Genomic DNA, 21,411 nt, shown 5'->3' on the forward strand with positions numbered 1-21,411 from the left:
AACTGAAGCCTTAGTTCTCCTCTGGCTCAATGATAGATGAAGGTTGGTGACTGTGGGATATCCTAAAGCAGGGGTCTTCAAACTATAGCCCCCCAGATGTTCATGAACTACAATTCCCATCAGCCCTGCCACTTGGCCATGCTGGCAGGGGCTGATGGGAATTGTAGTCCATGAACATCTGAAGGGCCATAGTTTGAAGACCCTTGTCCTAAAGACATTTTAAGGTTAAACTGTTTTCTCCACTTACTCTCTCTGCCTCTGTGCCATTTTAATCCTCTTGGTAAGTTTATGGGATATTCAAGGCAATTTCTTCTGCTGAACCACCCTCACCAAGAACTGGCAATGAGACCCTATTATTGTCAGTGGCAGCAGGGCACTGGCATGGCATTCAGCGCCACATCCCAGTGCCAGGGGGAGCAGTTAGCCAGGGTAACCGCCCATAGGAGTACAAATTGACCAACACAGCAGGCACACCACTTCCTAAAGAGGACTCGCCCCAACCTTTTGGATGGAGCTCTCAGTCTGATCTCTACACATATTTTACTCAGAAAAAAGTATCACTATGTTCAGCTGTTACTCCCAAGCAAGCATCCATATCCCTGAGATTTTATCATGTTTGCTGGTGGAAATTTAAACTGTTAAATTGCCACAGCAGAGTACAAAACACAGGATGTGGCAAATTTCCTATAATTAGGTAGATTTCAATCAGAGGCTTACAGGGCTGTAGATGACAGCGGAATGGGAAATACTTCCTTAGAAACAATGTTGTGATGATAGTTAATTTTTAAAAAGCTTTTAAATTTCAGCTCACCAGCAAACTTACGCTCCTTTGGAGACTTGTACCATGGTTAGAACTTATGCCTGCTGAAATTATTACTGCATGTTTTTTTCTTGTTACCCCGATTACTTCCACAGCTTTCACCCAGATTCTTAGGCCCACTTCTCCTGCTGAGGTCCTTCAGTTAGTCTTGATGGTTCCTAGTTCAGGTCACCGCGCCTTCTGGTAGGGTTAATGCTGGAGTAGCCAGGTCCCACAGGCCTGCCCAGTGGTAGTTGTGGGACCTGGCTACGCCTCTTGGATGCCACTTGCCCCATCCAGGAGTCCAGGGTCTCTATTCACTGTAGAGATCTCAGGTCTGGCTGGCTACATTCCTCCTCAGTTTCTCACAAGTCCAAGTCAGGTACTCGCTCTCCACCTCTTTCAGCGGGGCCCTTTTTATCTTCTTTCTCCTGGACCTGTCCAGTTCATGCTGCCCTGTGCGTATTCTGGAGTAAATAGTTCCCAAAGAGACCGTTGTCCACAATTAGGTATTTTCTATTTCTGAAACTGGCCCTGATTGTTCTTCTTCCTATTTGCTCCCGCCATGTCCTCACCAACCCCCGGGTACTTCCTTCTGCCATGTTACAATGCAGCATTTCAGGTAGGTTCAGAAAGAAATAGAACAGCATAACCTTCTAGCCCCATAGTAAGTTACAATGCTGCTGGTATGTTTAAGACCAGGGGTAGGGAACCTGTGGCTCTCCCGATGTTCAGGAACTACAATTCCCATCAGCCTCTGTCAGCATGGCCAATTGGCCATGCTGGTAGGGGCTGATGGGAATTGTAGTTCCTGAACATCTGGAGAGCCGCAGGTTCCCTACCCCTGTTTAAGACAATGCCAATGTTCTACTCCTTCTCTGATTAAAAAACTGATTCCTCTTCTAAACTCCACAGAGCTAACCATTTAATCCATATTTTTGTAAGCTGTAGAATTTTTTTAACATGTGGAGCTGAAATTGAAGAAATTAGGGAAGCTTCAATCAGTACAGAATACAGAAGTGCACTTACAGGACTTCAGAACTATGCAAATATAGCACCAATTTTGAAGCAGTTGCTTCTAACTTCGATTCACATAATTGTGTCTTATCTTTAAAGCCCTTCATGACCTGGGACCAACACATCTCAAGGAAAATGTCGACCTTCTACACACTAAGCACCAACTGCAATACTTATCTGTTCTGTCTCCTCCAGCCCCACCCTCATGTGCTATACACGGCCTCTGTCTTTCTCCAGGCTTTTTCAACTGTTACCCTGCACAGTGAATACAAATGTGCAGACCTGGACTTTTTCACTTCTTCTAATCAGGAATTGGGGGAAACACTGAAAAAGTACTGTGAAATATTTTTCTTTAAAATGAGTAAACTGTTTTTAGTCATTCAATATGTATAGCATAAAGTTTAAGGATCTCTCTTTCAATTCTTCCAATGAACATTTTGGAGAGCACTGAAAAAAAAGATTTTGGAATTGATGGATTGTTCAATTTTTCTGGCATAAAACCTGGGGAATTTGAGGGAATACTGCAAAGCCTTTCCAATTTTGAAATAAGTAAAATGCTTTTAAGAAAAGGTTCTAGTCACTCAGATATATGGCATGAAAAAGTCTAAGGACTTTTGTTTTAAATTTCTTCACCAGAAATATTCTGAAATTTTGGGAAAAGCTAAAAAAACTCCTATGTATTTCTTTTTTTTTCTTTTTCAATGAGAGAAATATGCACAGAGAGTAGAAGTTTGCAGCTCTCTCTACCTTGCCTTGGTATATTTCAGTAGTAGAAAATTAGAGTTATACTTTGAAATTCCATACATATGCCATTACATAAAATTGTATATGCTAAGTTATAAATGGTAAGGTTTCTGCTGTTAAAGCAGCAAATTGTGATCTTCCAAAAGCAGTATTCCCTATCAGGTGGCCCTCTGTAGTGCTTGTAAGATAGTTCTACCAGCATATTTTATTCCAAATTTACAATTAAATCAAGAAGTTTAAGCAGACTTAAAGTGAGCATAATTAATCCTTTGGAGGTAAAAGTCATATGCCTGTATAGGATGACCAATAACTTGGTTTACAGCTACACTTAAATTTTTTCATATAAATAGATGTTTCTAATTATATAGGAAACCAGAAGGGTGATTCTGGTTATCTTTCATTTCTGGAGAAAACAGTCTGTACTTACCAAAGATAATTACCTAATATGCTCAGTATACTGAAACTGCTCAAATGAATATAAACTACTGAAGAAGATTGAAATGCTTTCTGACTGTACATTCTTAGAAAGTTTTAATGAGCAGACTATGCTATAAATCAGTAAGTTTCAAGAAAACTTTTAAATCAGACAATATGCTGCTCTTGCACTGGAATACACTGCAGGTATTCATATGTTTTTACATATTTATAGAATCACAGAGTTGAAAGAGACCCCAAGGGCCATCAAGTCCAGCCCCCAGCAATGCAGGAACACACAATCAAAGCACTCCTGATAGATACCCATCCAGCCCTCTTTTAAAACCTCCAAAGAAGGGGACTCCATCCAGACACTATACTCCTATTGATACAGTCCAGAATTGCATTGGCTTTCTTGGCCACCGCATCACACTGCTGACTCATGTTCAAATTGTGATCTACTAAGAGTCCCAGATCCCTTTCACATGTAGCGTTGTCAAACCAGGTGTCACCCACCCTATATCTGTGCATTTCATTTTTTCTGCTTAAGTGTAGTACCTTACATTTATATCTGCTGAAATTCATTTTGTTTGTTTTGGTCCAGCTCTCTAATCTGTCCAGGTCATTTTGAATTCTGACTCTACCCTCTGGGGTAGTAGCTACCCCTCCTAATTTGGTGTCATCTGCAAATTTGATTAACATGCCCTCTATTCCATCATCCAAGTCATTGATAAAACTATTGAAATGCACTGGGCCCAGGATAGAACCCTGTGGCACCCCACTAGTCACTTCTCTCCAGGATGGTCATTGATGAGCACCCTTTGAGTTCGGTCAGTCAACCAATTTACAAATCCATCTAACAGTAGCATTGTCTAGTCCACATTTCACTAGTTTACTTGGAAGTATATTATGGGGAACCTTGTCAAAAGCTTTACTGGAATTAAGGTATTCTATGTCTACAGCATTCCCTTCGTCTACTAAACTTGTCATTGTATCAAGAAAAGAGAAAAGATTAATCTGGCATGACTTGTTTTTCAGAAACTCATGCTGACTTTTTGTGATCACAGTATTCCCTTCTAAGTGCTGGCAGACCATCTGTTTAATGATCTGCTCCAGACTGACTGGACGGTAATTATTAGGGTCCTCTTTTTCCCCTTTTTGAAGATAGGGATAACATTAGCCCTTCTCCAGTCCACTGGGACTTCTCCTGTTCTCCATGAGTTCTCCAAGATTACAGCAAGTGGTTCTGAGATTACTTCTGCCAATTCTTTTAATACCCTGGGATGTAGTTCACCCTGGATATTTGAATGCATTTAAAGTGTTCCTGTACTACCTCTTTATGTATTCTGTGCTGAATTTCTCCTACTGTATCTTCTGTTTCATTTTCCCCTGGATGACCACCGTTTCCTTTTTAGGAAAAGGTAAATAAGATGCTGAGTAGTTCTGCTGATTCTCCATCCCCTTGGGCCGGCCCTGAATGCGTCACCATGCTAAGTAAATTTGGACTTGTGGGTTGCCATAGCCAAAAGGTTGGAAACCTCTAATATATGGCACATCAAGCAATGATCAGGGTTTGTATTTTTTCAGTGACTGCCAGAGTTTTGTGAAATGGCCTTGCAGAAGAGGTTATAGGAACTTCTACATCCCCTCCTAAGATTCTTAGAAACTTGCTGTGGTAACCATCAGGCTACACTTCACTTGATTGTTTCTCAATCAACATACATACCATCTGAAGATTTAAAAAATTAATTTATGACACAGAAAATCAGGTTTCTTGGATCAGAGCTTAGTTTCCAAAGTACAAATGACTTCTGCAAGTTAAGCACTGAATCTTCATAATCTTCCTTCAGAGATATAAGCAAGTCTGCAGTCAAATATCATGTCCTGCTTACTAAGTTAACACAACTGGTTACATTCATCACGTGTATGTGCTTCTCTCTACAAAGCATAAATATTAATTCAAGAAAATCAAATAAAAATGTCCTGGTTTTCAACTTCAGTATAGTGCAAGGGACTTAAGGAAGTACAAACTTTAAAAGCACCATAGTTTCCATCTAAACTTGGAAGACAGATGAGGAGGGGTTACCACTGGGTAAGAACCACCATCAGTCCAAGATGCAAAGGAAACACGGGGTTTCTCATTGCCAAATTTAAAAATGTAGGTATTTTGAAGCTGCCTCATTAGTATGGATAAGGAAATGGGTGATGTTGAAGAATAGTTGACTTGGAGGGACATGACAGGAGATTTGGATGACATGGTTATTTGTAGTATAAGGGAAAGATGAACAAAGGTTTTTCTAAACACTACGTTACAAGGAGGCTTCCATTGATATGGTTGAAATATAAAAGATTTATAGCAAGCGTAACTCCTCTGTGGTTGTCTCCAATTGAAGCTTTGGCTAGAAAAGAAGTGAATATGCAAGAAAAATTGGTTACATATAGAGAGTTGCTGAATTTCCAAGATGATAAATGTGAACTTAAACCTATGAATGACTTAAATGGTAGAGTTAAAACTGGTCTCATTATGATCAAAGAAACATTTAAAACTGATTATGAGAATGCTGGTTTTAATATACACATGACAGACTTTGAAGGTAACTTATGTATAAATAAGATGTTACTGAAATGGGACACAGAAGATGAGGTGGTTAAATCTATAATGATTAAATGGGATAGAAATGTGGAACAGTGAAATATACAGAAATATACAGATGGGACAGTGGGGAAAATTGTGAAAGAAGGGTTTAAAATTCACAGCGTGCTACAATTTGAAGTACTGTAAGATAATGTATAGATGGTATCTGATGCCAAAAAATTTGGCAAAGACGTATAATGGTGTATCTAACCGATGCTAGAAATGCCAACATTGCTAAGTTATGACTTTTTGGGATACAATACTCAAAGAAATGCAAAAGATTCTGAAGATAATTTTTTTAAAAAAACTTGAGACCTTGAAAAACCTTGAAAAACTTTGAAAAGACTTGAGCAAAGTGTGTAACAACTTCCTCCTGTGATACACCTCTGAAGATGCCAGCCACAGATGCAGGTGAAACGTTAGGAACAAGATCCACCAGACCACAGCCACACAGCCTGGAAAACCCACCAGAACCAGCTGAGGCCTTTTGTTGGGAATTTTGGGAGATTTCCCTACATAATACAGAAAGCTACTTATGTACATGACTACTGCAGCAAAATATGCACAAAAATGTAAAGATAATAAAGACATCAACAAAAGAGAACTGGATTCGGAAAGTTACAGAATATTCAGAAATGGCAAAACTGACGTCACTATTAAGGAATAATAGTTCAAACAAATTTTTAGAAAACTGGACATTTTCCTTGGAATATCTTTTGAAAACTTAATCAAAGTTAATTTTCAATCAAAGATGAGATAGCTAGAAGTCATCAGATGGTGTGTAATAGGTTGTATTTTGTTTTGTTTTGGTCTTTTTGTCTCTTTTTAATTTTGCTTATGTATATACTTTGTTTTATGTATGAGAAAATAAAAAATTATAAAAAAGAACAGCCATTACTACTATGAAACACCTGTTTGCTCAAAACTGTGTAATGTTGAGCACTTTAAATTACCTTCACAGTGACTGTTCGGGTTTTCATCAGTGCCTGTGCTTGATAAGACAGATAATTTTTCCCATGCATTCCTGATTTCTAAAGACGAAACTAGGATATACTGCATCCAGAAGTCTGCCATGGGGATGTGGCATCAATTCAGAACACTTCTAAAATTGCTGCAGGGATCCAATCCTGCTTGGGACTGCAGCACACAAGGATCAGGGGCTCCTATCTTCTGCCTGCTCATTTCTTAGCGTCAAGCAGCTCCCTGCTCCCTTGTTATTGTACCCAAATGGGGCACATGGAGTAAAGTGAGAATATGAGAAGTCAACAAGGAGGAAGAGGAGAGAAAAAGAACAATTTAAAGAGGTCATTAGAGATGGTTTGTCTACAAACCAGTTTCAGAGGCTTTGCAACCCATTTTTGGGCCCTGACCCACAGGTTGGGAACCAGTGCCTTAGACCAGGGGTAGGGAACCTGCGGCTCTCCAGATGTTCAGGAACTACAATTCCCATCAACCTCTGTCAGCATGGCCAATTGGCCATGCTGGTAGGGGCTGATGGGAATTGTAGTTCCTGAACATCTGGAGAGCCGCAGGTTCCCTACCCCTGCCTTAGACAAAGGGGTGACTGACAATCCACCCCACTGTAAATAGGGAAGCAGGGATTACACAGGAATTTAAGCCGATGGTTTCAGAAAAGCCTGTGAAAGACTGCAATATACTTCAGAAAAATGAATGAACTGCCTAAACAACTGTATCACAGTTAGATAATTATAATACAGTTAGTCTAGGACAGGGGTCTGCAACCTGTGGCTCCGGAGCCGCATGTGGCTCTTCCAGCCTTATGCTATGGCTCCGCGTGGTCTGGAGGTCGGAGGGTAGCCTGGGCGTGTCCCTCCAGTCCTCCAGAGAAGCGCTGGAAGGAGAGGTGAGTGGAGGGGCCGAACCAGAGTAGGCTCTGTGCATGAGGGTGCCACAGTTGTCCTGAGTTAGCCGCAGCCGCTATCCCCCCTCTGCCCCACGGAGCAGGCAGCTGCCTGCTCCGTCGGGCAGAGGGGGTTTCCCTGCCCAGTGCTGCTGCCTCCCGCAGCATGAGAGGTGGTGGCACTGGGCAGGCCTGGCTGCCACCCCTCTGCCCCACGGAGCAGGCGGATGCCTGCTCCGTCGGGCAGAGGGGGTTTCCCTGCCCGGTGCCTCCACCTCCCAGCGCTGGAAGGAAAGGTGAGTGGAGGGGCCGAACTGGAGGTGGCTCTGGCTCGGTAGATCTTCAGGGCTGTGGAAAATGGGTCCAAATGGCTCTTTGCGTGGTAAAGGTTGCTGACCCCTGGTCTAGGAAATGAACTGGGGAAAGTCACAACCTACTCCTGTAAAATTGATTTTTCATGGTTGTGCATTCATTCAAAGTTAAGTTTGTAAAAGTTTTTTTAGATGGTACCAGCCATTAAGCAGCCATCCTTCTCCAAAAGCAGCAGCTAAGGACATTTGGTTATCTTCAGGGTAACAGAATTACTTATTTCTGGAGGTGCAGACAGTGAACTCTCTTGCTTTTTGGGGTCAACTTTTGAAAAACAGATGAGAAACTTATTTTCTGTTAGTAAAGCTGGTTTTGATCTGTTCTTTGATTTTAAGTCTCACTGTTATGAACCAACTATTGATACTAATTATACTTTTATTGATACTTTTAATGATTTTACTGTAGATAGGATTGCCTCAAAGGCTCTAGACAGAAAATAATTTGGAAGCTCCTCAGACCAGGATACAGAGATCTGCAAGAGAAATCCCACTCAAAAGAATATAACTTCCCCACTTCTCTCCTGTATCCCTTAATGTGACCATCAAGAACAGTGTAGGGTGTGGCCCAGAAGGCTACAAATGAAAGACTCCACAGCAATTATAGGCATGCTTGCTTACATGAGCAAAATACATTCTGTTCGTATAAGAGTGTGTGTGGATCCAACTGATCAATCAAATACACAAGTGTTGGGTAAAAACTTGCCACAACCATTCTCTCCTCCCCATCCCCCCAAAAAAGTTTTCCTTAAAAGCAGATGTGCCATAATTTGGCTTCAGGTCACTGAAATAAGCCTGACAGAATTCAGAGATTGCCCAATTAATTCAAGTTTAGCAGGTTCTAATCAGACGTAGTCTTTAAGGTGCCACTGGGTTTATTTTAATGCAACAGACTAAATCAGCTATCCCTCAGCTGTTTCTTGGAAACATAAAAGCATGCTATAAGATATTCTGACAAGTGTTCAATAGCACAAAATGATAACAAGACATATGCAGAGTAGGAGTCAGGCAACGAAGCAAAAGCAATTACAGGCAGGAAGGTCTGAAGAGAAATAGACACTCCAGACTTCAGTAATGAAAAAAGGAATCAATCTTTTTACAAATCATGTTTTTGTTGCCCTCTCAAAAAGACCCAAACACTTGAAAGGCAGCCCAATCCATTGGGGGGTGATTAGATTGTGGGATTGGCAAAGGGTGGAATTTACCACTTGCCCTCTCTGCCGGCACAAGGGGAAACCCCACTGGTGGAGAGGGCAAAGAGGGCAGCCGGGTGCTCCTCAGCTCTGTGGCAGCAAAACCTGGAAGTCAGGCCCACCACGGAGTAATGCTGGCATCCAATCCCATAGTGACACAGTGGGGAGGGACCAGGGCATTCCCAGGGCTGAACCCAACATTAGTCAGTTTCCACCAGTGTTCCAGCATGGAAAACGCCCACCCCCAGCCCTCCAGACATATGCTGCTTGTTCAACGAAGCAATTGTACTCTTTGTACATTTTGCAAGGAAATGTTATCTTATATATACCGACATCAATGTTACATTAAAATCTAGGCTACTTTACAGATTCTTTCACAAAACTCTCTGGTTCCAACTTTAGCTGCAGCAGGCAACATCTGCTGTTCAGTAGCTCCACTTTCCTTAACACTGCGCTTAATTTTTTGTGTGACTTTCAGCTTCATTGAGATTTAGAGACAAAGATAACTCATGTACTAATTCTGCTTTCAAACAGAACACAACAGCAAATAAAGTTTTCTTTACCTGAAACAAACATCTGGGAATAAAAAAAATAGGAAAACATAAGACGAAGCTGCTCAAGAGAGATATGAGTGATCACTTATTGATACACAAATATAGATGTTCATCTCTAGATGTTGTTTTATAGACAGAGTGCTCTCCCTGAAGACAGCAGCTTCGTCTTACCCTACTGAGGGTGATGCTGAGCAAGGATAGCACATTTTTCCCATTGCTCTTCAAACTTTAGCCGGTCAGTAACTCTTGGCTATTCTCATATACACCATTCTGCTTGCAGCATAAATACTACAGCATATCATTATGGGGCTCCTGGTGCAACTCTATTCACACTCTGGGTAAGTCACTCAGAAGTAATTTATCTGCAGTTTTAAATATATCTGGCTCCACATGAGTTGGGGAAATGAGAAAGAACTAATGTATTTCAGCTAGTAACTATTACTGAAGGAGTATCTATAGTGAGACATAACTTGGCCTACTGCCCCTGCACTCTTTTGGGAAACAGTATGTTACTCTAGTACTTCAAGAGTGCTGCACATCAGTGCTCTAAGGGCAAATAATCAACACTGTAGCCTTATTTTTTAAAGTAAATCCCCTTCAACTGCTATATTTAGTAAATTTTTCAACATAAAGTCATACAAAAATTATTAGATACTTCCCCACAAAAAAGTAAGGTATATGCCATAACAAGTTTCTGCTTCAGAAAAGCATTAAACCTAGGTTTACAATGCTAGATGTATACGTTATCTTAAAGCACTGTCTTTATGCCTAGGACTGCATCCTGAACCGTACAAGCACAAACTACTGATATGATCCAGAGCTAGATGAACTATTTTTCTGATCTAACAGAGTAGTTACATTCTTATGAGTCAGTAATCACATTCCAATATTCATTCACGTTGTCAAAAAAAATGTGGCGCAAACCCTTAGGCCTGTGATCTCCAGACTTGTACACGTTTTTCTCTTTTACCTACAAAAATTAATTCAGTGTGGCTTAGTAGGGCAAATGGAAGAATGTAAAGTTACTGATTTTCACAGATCCAAGTCCAAAACTTTACATACATGGGAACCATTTAAGCAAAAACTTTAAACGTATTAATACAATAAAAACATGAATAATCCTCACAATTCAGAAATTAAAAAATCTCAAGACTGAAAGATATATGGCAGCAGCACTTTTAAAGTCTACCTCAAATCAAGTAATTCAGTCAAACCTGCCCAGGAAGAACTTTCAGTGTGACATAACAGGTTCACTTTCTTTTCTAGGTTCCAAAGTTTTCAAGCCTTTTGTTCCAGTAGCTCTACGTGCAAATGAAGTTACTCATACCAAGTGTTACACTACAATTACCAGCTAACACTACAATTGTATTACCTCATTTAGATATGTACATTATTTTGTTCTTTATTCAATCCTAAAAGCAGTGATTGGATGTCATATTATTGACTACTACGGGACTGCCTTTTACATAGGACTGTAAAATTAAATGAGGGAAACAATAGCATCAGATCTGTATTTATTTTATTTATTTATTTCTTAAATTTGTAGACCGCCCCATTCCCGGGGGGCTCTGGGTGGTGCACAACAATATTCATTACAATCAGTAAAATTATTAAACCAATAAAGAGTGGTTGTCCAAGCTGAAAAGAATAGCTAAGGAGGAGGAGGAGGAGGATTTATATCCCCCCTTTCTCTCCAATAGGAGGCAATTTCTGCACGGCCACGATGGGGGTTGGGTACATGACACCGACCCAACCCCCCTGGGACCGTTCGCACAAACGGTCCTGGTTGCGGTGGGGAAGACGGCGCCACGGAGCGCCATAGCCCGGTCGACCTACCGTCTTTGTGGCCGTCCAGCACGTCGCCGAGGCCAGGGGACACGCCCCCTGCCCTGCGCGACCACTCCGCAGGAGGGGGTGTGTCTCCAGGCCTTGGTGATGCGCCGGACGGCCGCAGAGACGGTAGGTCGACCGGTCACAGGGGGGAGGGATGGCACCTTCCAGCTGCTGCCATTCGCACGTCAGCGGCTGGAAGCCGCCGTTTTCCGTAAACCTCACTCAGGAAGCGAGGTTGGAAAGCGGCGGCTTCACGCTGTTCGGGAGGCGCGAGGGCAGCGCGGCTGCGCAGCAGCTGCACCCCCCATGCGAACAGCTCCCTGGGGACGGCATTTTTGCCATTCCCAGGGCGCTGTTTAGGGCCCGTGCAGAAAGGGCCGGAGAGACTCAAAGGGACTGACAATCTCCTTTCCCTTCCCCCCTCACAACAAACACCCTGTGAGGTAGGTGGGGCTGAGAGAGCCACATTAGAGTACACCTGCTCTTAACCACTATGCCACTGCTGCTCCTTACTTGAAATAATGTAACACTGTGTTCTACTGAGCCAGCTCCCCCAAAAAAGTTCTACGCCTTTTAAACAAGGCCAACTTTTATCTGGAACTATGAAAATATATGGAAACAGCTATTGAATAAACACTACAGAACAGTGGTTAGTTAAGGACGACCTAAATGAAGTGTCGTTGCAACTAAGCTGGTCTCTGCATGTTGTTCTATGTAAATTGTACACAGCACAAAGCCACAAAGTCAACAAGAAGTATTATAACCCATGTTTCTGTTTATCAAACAGAGGCAATTTTAGCAATCTCTCTGGCAAACTAAAATGTTACCTTCTATGTGTAGATAACTGGAAGTTTCACTTATATTCCAAATTATTCTCACAAAACAAATACCTGAACAGAGAGGACTATTTCTTCTTTTACAACATTCAAGACCCAAAGCTTAGAGCATATATATACTTAGAGCAAGATGGATCACTAAAAAGAACTACACACTAAGTCTGTTAGACATTAGCTATGTGCCTGTTAGTCTTCTCAGTGACTGAGTCCTTCATTCATAAAGGTGCTGTAAGTTTTCTAAGCTTAACCAGAACAAAAGTTGGTCTGTGCTGTTGTTGTTTTACTTGACTTCCTCCTCACTTGGAATCAAGTCAATGACACATTCAACATTATTACTTCTTAATAAGTGTACTGTTATGCAGCCACACTTCCCTGAGTAGTGAGGACATCCAGAGGCAGCGTTTACCTGGTGTAGCTCTCTTTGGAGTGCACAAGGAATGAGACTTACTGAATTCTGAAGTAGTTACTTTATTTCCAAGTACACAATCAGAACATTAGTCAGGCAGAGAAACATTAATAGGTTAGAAGAACTGCTACGTTGTATCAGATCTCCAGAAAAAGAGCTCTCTGGCACCCTCAAGGTGCTCCATTTTATTTATTTATAATTTTTTTATTTACACTTAGTTCTCAGAAATATCTGTTTCCGCATCTGTGTGTGTGAGAGTCTCCAGACTCTAAAGCACTATTTGTTCATACACAAGACACACATCGCTTCCTTCCTTAGAGGAGGTCAATCCCTCCAAGTAACTACCCAACCAATAATTGGACAAAGCCATTTCATAAAACTTTTAAAGCTCACTGAAGAAACACAACTGTTAAGGAACATTACCCTTCTTTTGCCATAGGTTCTCACTTCTCTCAAGCCTGCCACTTTAGACTAAAGGCACAGAACACATTCATTCCCAGTAACTAAACAGCAACGCTTGCAACAGTACTTCGCCACTGCAGATTTTATTGCACATCAGTTATGTAAAGAAGAAGTTATACTGCCTTTCCAATACAGGTCAATATTTATTAAAATAATTACAAATATGTACACAAAAATGTACAGCAAAGTTGTAAGAACCCTGTTAAAACATGCTACCTTCCTCTTCTCTTCATATAATAGGAGTGGCTAAATTAAAAAAAAAACAACCCTTCAGAACCAGGGAACTCCAAACTCCAGCCATTGTGTGCACTGCACAGATACTCCTTCTCTATTCTTCCACTTGATTTTCCTTCCAACTGCTATTCAAAGCGAGCAGGTAGTTTGCCTCTTGGGGTGTGACACTGTTGTGGCTTTCCTTCTCACAGTACAATACACAGCTGACAGCGCTTGTTAAAACTGGTCTTGTGTTCAGTCTTGAAATTCTCACAGCGCTGGTGGTTCTTAAAATTGCCAATTTTTCCAGAAATCGCGCATTACATTGCTAATATTTATTCATTCATTTGTCTCGTATACCGTCTTTCCGCTCATGGGCTCAGGGCAGCTCCCAACACACTTAGTAATACACAAATAATAGGTACAATCATACGTACTTAATCATACATAATTAAAAACAATTAAAATCATTCTAAGTCCGACGGCACCCTACTTCCTAACAGGAGCAGAAAAGAAAACGAGGGGGGGGGGGGAGAGGCCAAGCTGAGGGAAACCCGCCTCTGCCTCAACCTGGTGACTATGATCGCCTCTGGTGCCTACAGAAACTGACAGCAGGGTTGACATCGGGGTGCTTGACACTCTCTGGGGCTCCAGAGGGGGTCCTGAGGACGGCCCAGGAACGCAGAAACGCGCGCCCCGTCGAGCTGCTCCAATGCCCTAGATTCACTCGCAAACAAGGCGAGGAAACCCCTCCCCGCCTGCATCAAATCCGGGCCGCCGTGGAGATCCGCGCGCCCCGAGGGGAGGGGGGGGAGCAGCTCTGGGTGTCTGGGTCGACCTCTGTCCCACGCCCCTCTCGGGAGGGGTGGGCAGGGGGTACGGGAAGCGAAGAGGGCGCAGCGCCTGCGGGCACCGCCAACAGGAAGGCCGCCGCCGCCGCAGGTCCTCGTTATGAAACGCCCGGGCTGTCCCGTCTCCACCCCCGCAGGCAGCCCGAGAGGCGAAGGCGGGAGTGGCCAGGCGGGGACGGGGAAGGACAGCCTGGGCTCCCCCCTTCCTCAGCTAGCGGGTCGCGCGAGGCCTTCCCCTCAGGGGGTCCCGTCGAGATCATGTATCTGCGCCAGCGCGCCTGTCAAAGTTTACCTCAGCTCTCCCGCCGGGAGAACCCCCCGGAGCTTCCCTCAGCCCGGCTGCATCGTTCCCCCTTTCAAGCCCACCCGGCCGGCCCTTACTGTGCCTCCGGCGCTGCTGCCGCCTCAGCCTCCTCCTGCGCTCTTCTTCAGCCTCTCGCCCGCTGCCACACGGAGGACTTCTCCCCCGCTTTCGCTCAAGGCAGGCCTAGGGACCCTTCGGCACTGCGCATGCGCCACCCTCTCGCGGTTACCGGCAAAAACAGCAGCGGCCGTCTCCTAGCCGCTCCGCTCAGGCTTTAGTGCGCGTGCGCGGAATGGAGGCCACAAGCCGTAAGGGACAAGTTTGCTGGGATAGCGGCGGCTGCAAGTCTCAGATGGGTCCTGGTCCCTGTGTTTCCCAGATCGAGACTGCGCATGCGCGGCGGGCCTCGTACTACAAAACAGCCGCAGATGGGGCTGGTGGTGATTCCCCTTCGTCAGGAATTTGGGTGGGGGGAGAAGGGAGCGAAGCGTTGTGCGCGTGCGCGTTGAAAAAAATCAGGGTGAGGAGGTGGTGCGCGCGCCCTGTGAAACGAGGCGGGGTTCTGGCTCTGCGGTTTGTTCCATGACCTCAGATTACCCTGCCTGGGAGGGGAAGGAGAGGAGGAGGAGGAGGACCTGGCTGCCTCTCTGGTTCGCCCGCTGTTTGGCGGGTGCTGTCCTGTCGCCTTCTCCCGCAGCTGCTGGCTTGCATTGCCGGCGAAGGCATGCAGGAACCCAGCGTAGTAATCACACTGGACCCCCGTTAGTCCTTCTTTGTTATGCCGCTGCACCGGGACAGAGACGAGCCCCCTATTAATCCGGAAGTGTTTTATAATATGAATAGGCATAGATAAAATTCGACTCTTAAAGTACACCAGATTTTCTTTGAGCCATGATGTGTTTAATCCAGTTAAAACCCACTTACATTGTTAATACTATATAGCACCTTAAAATTCTACTTTAGCTGAGGAAATTAAGGAAAACAATAAGACGAAAAAGGGACAGGGAATAGGGAGAGGGAGGCCAGTGCTCTATGGACAGTGTCCTCAACCACAGACCTAGCCGAATATCATCTGGGCGAATCCTCACTGGGAAAGTAAACCAGGTTCTCCCTGGGTCCATAAGATTCAGCGCCTTTTCATCCTCGTCTCTGCCTCCGCACCGTAGCAGCGTGCCTCTGTTGAGGGGGTCAAAATTAATCCCACGATCAAACACTAACTATTTCCACAAGCCCTCAATCTGCTCTGGGGCTCTTTAGTTCATCGTTCTGATTGGCTGTTGTGTTGGGGATGGACCGCGACCCCTCCCCTCTGCTTGAGGAAGTCTTTTTTTAAAAAACTCTCCAGCTGCGCAGCTTCATAGAAACATAGGATGTCTATTTTTTGACTATGCAGCTTCGCTGGTACATACACTCTACGCTTGCGCTCCTTCTCTTTGCAGGGTCATGTCTATAAAGCTACGACCAGCACCAAAAAAAACCCCTTCACGCAGTCTGTGCCCAGCCCGATTGGTGCGTGTCTCCTAGGGCAGGAAAAATAAACTGGACTGTTTTTCTGCTGCCTCCCCACCAATGCGGCCTTGGCCTGAGTTTTTCAAAAAAATGTACCTTCCTGCTGTTTTTTTTAAAACCCAGGCTGAGAGGGAGAGCGCGTGCCAGGACAGAGTTGAGTTAGGCATGGAAGCAGTGGGGAGTCCTTGCCCAAACCGGGGTTTTTAGGGTGAGCATCCTCTGATATTTTGACTGTGGGGATTTGCCATCTGTTTTATGGCTCTTTGAGGAGTGGATCTCGGTTTAGGATTGCATTGCTAGTTTTTCAGGCGCTGTGAGGAGTAAGCCCTCTCCCCCTCCCCCCCCGAGCATATTTTAATTTTAATTAGCAAAATAGTCTGTGTGTCTTATCCAGTGTTCTGAGATAGCAGCAAAGGTTGGATCAAGTGAAAAGTCTTTATTGTATTTTGGAGCTCCGGAAAAAGCTTTAGATGTTTGTAATTTTCTTCTCTTATTATATGAAATCATATTTTAATATTATATATTTTAATATTATATTTTAATATTATATATTTTAATATTATATATTTATTATATAATTACTGCACTACTTTTTTCATCATTCCTATTACCCATCTCCTCCCACTTATGACTGTATGTCTATAGCCTGTGCTGACATTTCATTTATTTTATGATTTTACATTTTATGTTTTCATTACTATTGATTGTTTCCTGATTGCTTACTAGACCTATATGACAATCATTAAGTGTTGTACCTTATGATTCTTGACAAATGTATTTTTCTTTTATGTACACTGAGAGCATATGCACCGGAGACAAATTCCTTGTGTGTCCAATCACACTTGGCCAATAAAGATTCTATTCTATTCTATTCTATTCTATTCTATTCTATTCTATATGAAATCACTGCTTGGCACCTTAGAGACTGATTGGCTTATTCTACTACAGGCCTTTGTGGGCCAGAACTAACCACATCCCAGCCATGAAGAGATCACTGAAGTGGGGACAGAGCAATATACACTAGGAACAAGAAAGTAATTCTCTGTTTTGAAAAGCTGCTTCCTGTCTAGAGTACTACAGCACACTGCTTAAAAGCTGGTGTAGTGATTCAGCCTACCAAGCACAGTCTTGTTCTTAATAAGCACTATCCCCTTCCCCATGAGTAAAGTAAAACCAGAGAACTTTCTGTTCCAATCTAACAACCGACTTTCTGTTCCAATCTAACAAGAAGTAATTTCTCATTTTCCATCCATCTCCAGCAACACTTCACGAAAAACACATTCTTAAAAAAAGACTCACCCTATTCTTTTTCTAAGCAGCATCTCGTGCCTATATTTTCCCTTGGAGAGCAATCTTAAACAAGTTTACTTGGAAGAAAATCCCACTTTATTCAATGACATTAACTTCAGGAAAGCATTTTTAGAATGTTTAACCAGATTTCTATTTTCAACATTAGTGCTAAATTCCTTCATTACTAAATAACTGGAGTCACCTGTGTTTCCTCGCACACAATTCAGAAGCAGGTTGCCTGTGAACAAAGATCGTTCAATCCTATGTAGATTTACTCCAGCATAGGCCCATTGAAATGAATGGGCTTAGCCTGGAGTAACTCTCCTTAGAATTGCACTGACTAAAGCCTGACTCCAGAAAAAAATTATCTCCTAGTTTTCTCTGCCCCCTCTTTTCCTTCCGGCGATTTCATTAAGCAAAGTTTAAAATAAACCAAAAAGCTTAACCAAAGTTGAAGAAGACACTGCTTTGTCAATGCGTTTAGGTGTGTAAAAAGATTAAGGAAACCCTTCCGTTAACCAGACTCCTTTATTCTCCATTCCTGTAAACATCCACTGCAGTTCCAGACTGGTTTCTGCAATCTGAGTTGACTGGAAAATAAGTAACCAATATTAAACAATGCTAATTTACGTCTTACACATCACTTGTGGAAGAAAGTTCAGAGAGGGAACAATCAGCAGACTCATCAAAAAGAATTACTGTTATGCCAGTTTTCTGTGCATGCTTCTGTAACTTATATAGATACAGTGATTCACAAAAAAAACCCCCATGATATTCCAGTGCAGGGATATATATTCCAGTCTGTAATTGGTACTCTGATTCAACCTTAGCAGTCAAAGGCAATGGTATAACAGTTAAAGAGAGAGCTGTTGATTTACATATAAGATTGTTAGCAGGGAAGTGTGTAAAACTGTCATATGCAGATGCTGTCATTTGAATACATAAAACTTCCTTATACTGAGTCAGACTGTCAGAGTCAATACTTACTTTCTACTCCGACTGGCAGTAGTTCTTCAGGGTCTAAGGTAAAAGTCTTCACTTAATTAATCCTATTAACTGAAGATGCAAGGGATTGAGCCAGGGACTTCCTGTCTGAAAAGCAGGTGCTTTACCACTTAACTAGGGTCCCACCCTAAATTTGCCCTGTATTATTCTGATCTGCCAATGCAAGGACCATTGGGTGCTCTAGGGTGGAGTACTAAATATAGGTGTGATCCCCCCGCCCCCAGTGCAAAATACCTACCTTGTCACTGAGCTTCAGATTTACTTCATATTCAAGTCTAACAAGTTTGATCTCAGTATTGCAACAGAAGTTTGTATTGATTCATTTAAATTCCATAACAGGCTGTCTAAAACAAAAACAAAAAACTTGAACCCTGCTGAGTGCATTTAAAAAAAACAAAAACTCTGAATCTCCACAGAACTAAGGTTGCTGCTGTCGACTGTAGTACTTTAATTGACGTTTTTAATCTCAAATCAACATCTCTGTGACAAGGCAGAGGTGTACTAACCTTGTTCAAATAGCAGGTCTAATTTCTAGTTCGGAAATGCCTGGCTGGAGGTTATTTTCCTCTTGAATAACCTGTGTTGTTTCACACATGGTTTCAGGTAATTAAAGCTCAGCGTATGGTTTGTCCCTCATTTGTATATAACTGGGCCTGTCTCCAAAGTTGCCAGGCAACTTGACTGAATTACCTTCAAACTGTTTTTGCTACACCCAGATTTTTATGTAGCCTAATACACAAATGCACTTCCACCCTCGAAGAATAGCTGTTCCCTTTAGTAGGAAAGTATTGTTCTGGCTGTCTGACAAAACCAGTATAAAAACTCATAATGTATACACAGTTTATATGCTGTGGGTTTGGGGTTTTTTTCATCCAGAAGTTTGAAACTCTTTAACATTTGGAGGTGAGAGATTAGTTGATTTCAACAGAGCGTGGAATTTATCTAGGCATTTTATCCCATTCTTGCTCCACGAAACTCAATAATTAAATGTGGTTGTACAACTTTAGAATTGACATATGGGCACTGTTACCAACAGGATTCATGCTAATCTCTGATAAAAGAAAAATGTTTAAGCTCCTGAACAATTCCAATGTAGAAATTTCGGAAGCATTTGCCGTATTTTTAAGGCATGTTTTACAATGTAACAATGAATGATTTTTTTTAATGTATCTGGAAATGTTTGACATTTTTTTGAATTATATGGCTAGTAAAGGTTCTGGACTGGACTGGAAATGTGGTTGTAATGACCACCACTGTCACCCATTTTCTGAATTATTTTTAATTTTTGTGATTTTATTTAATTGCCATTTGAAAATTTGGGATAGTTTTCAGTCTCGGCATTTTAAAAATTCTCTGTTTATTAGATGGATTGTCTTGTTTTGGGTTTTTGTAACCAGGTGTGGCCACCTTCAGTGTTTTATATAAATGTATAAATGTTTTAAACAAACTCCTGAGCCCTCCAGGGGAGGGCGGTATAAAAATACAATAATAAATAAATAATAAATAAAATAAATATTTTGTTCATAACAGTCATGTGAGACAGCTTAGGCTGAGAGAGAAAGATTGACCATCTCAAGAGCCCTATATGAATCTTATAGCTGAATGTGGATTTGAACCTGAGTTTCCCAGGCCAATATTTTCAACTACTATACTGCATTTGAGGCACGGCACTATTTGCCTGGTATTGGGTAGTGATTCCCAAGTTGCATGCTGAGACACATTAGGAAACTGTGAGAAGAGACAGAGCTGTGCATTTGGTGCATCCACCACATTATTCCAACCAGAGAAGTGATGTTCCCTCTTTCTGCAAGTTAATGAGCAGAGACATCATTCCAAGAGAAGGAGTAAGCTAGAAGAAGAAGACGACAAGTTTAGATTTATTCCCTGTGTTTCTCTCCTGCAAGGAGACCCAGAGGGGCTTACAAACTCCTTTCCCTTCCTCTCCCCACAACAGACACATTATAAGGTAGGTAGGGCTGAGAGAGTTCAGAGAGAACTGTGACTAGCCCAAGATCACCCAGCAGGCTTCATGTGTAAGAGTGGGGAAACAAATTCAGTTCACCAGATAACTGTCCTCCACTCATGTGGAGGAACTTAAATCCAGTTCTCCAGATCAGAGTCCTGAGCTCTTAACCACTACACCACACTGGCTCTCTTTGTCCAAAGACTCCCTGAGATAGCCTGTTCCACAGCTGATGTGTGGCCGAGAATCTCAGAAATAGTACATGCCTCATCTCTGCATCCAAAATGATCAAACAAAAAGGCAGCTGGTATTGCCAGAGAACAATATTGCCTGGACAGCAGCTGATCAAGATATGAGCTACAGAAACCATCACCTTGAGCAAGATATGGCAAGAAATTCACCTGTCACATTAGGAACTGCATGGCTTTAGCTATTAATTTTAAGAATTAAATTTCACCACTGATGACTTCTTTTAAAGCCATTTCTTAAAATTAAAAAAAGCATATGTACTGTGACCATTCCCTCTGGAAAGGACAGAAAAAGAACTTGTTTTAACCCTTGCTGGGAATCGCAGCGCTTTTCTGAGACAAAATTATTTTGTCAAGGAGGGAGCAAGAAGATGTTTTCTGAGCAACTGGGACAGCATGGGACCAGTGGTGGGATTCAAATAATTTAACAACCAGTTCTGAACTTCCAGTGGTGGGACTCAAATAATTTAATGACCGGTTTGATGCCCTAATGACTGTTTTAAGTATTAAAAAAATATACCGAAAGGTAGTTTATTATTTCATACATTTCATACTTAAATAAGGACAATAAAAAAGGTGCACAAAACTAGATTATGTTATAAGAAAGAGTTTTAAAATACTGAGAAAACCTGCTTGAAAAACACGGATCCTCATGATTTTTGCACTGTCATCCCAAAATCACCAGCACAGCACAACTTCAGCCATTAGCCACATGTCTGAACACAATACTTACACATCCCATTATTTGTGGTGTCACAATGCCGCAAAAACCTGCTTGAAAAACATGGATTCTCATGATTTTTCCACTTGGCCACCCAAAAATCACCTGCACATCACATCTCATACCCATAGACACGTGTCCCTGTGAGAAAGGCAGACTATAAATAATGTAAGTAAAATAACTGACAT

General features: G+C 42.3%; 1 protein-coding gene across 2 annotated transcripts in view; it reads right to left on the reverse strand.

Moving 5' to 3' along the window:
* Positions 1-14,852, reverse strand: part of CLOCK (clock circadian regulator) — a 61,370-nt gene extending 46,518 nt beyond the window's left edge. Inside the window, exon 1 of one of the 2 annotated variants that reach the window (XM_048510214.1) lies at positions 14,565-14,852. The gene's annotated coding sequence lies outside the window, so the exon portion shown is untranslated. The other variant, XM_048510215.1, reaches the window with a different exon arrangement.
* Positions 14,853-21,411: the final 6,559 nt, after the last annotated feature.

The sequence above is a fragment of the Sphaerodactylus townsendi genome, linkage group LG10, assembly GCF_021028975.2.
Source record: "Sphaerodactylus townsendi isolate TG3544 linkage group LG10, MPM_Stown_v2.3, whole genome shotgun sequence".
Lineage (NCBI taxonomy): Eukaryota > Metazoa > Chordata > Lepidosauria > Squamata > Sphaerodactylidae > Sphaerodactylus > Sphaerodactylus townsendi.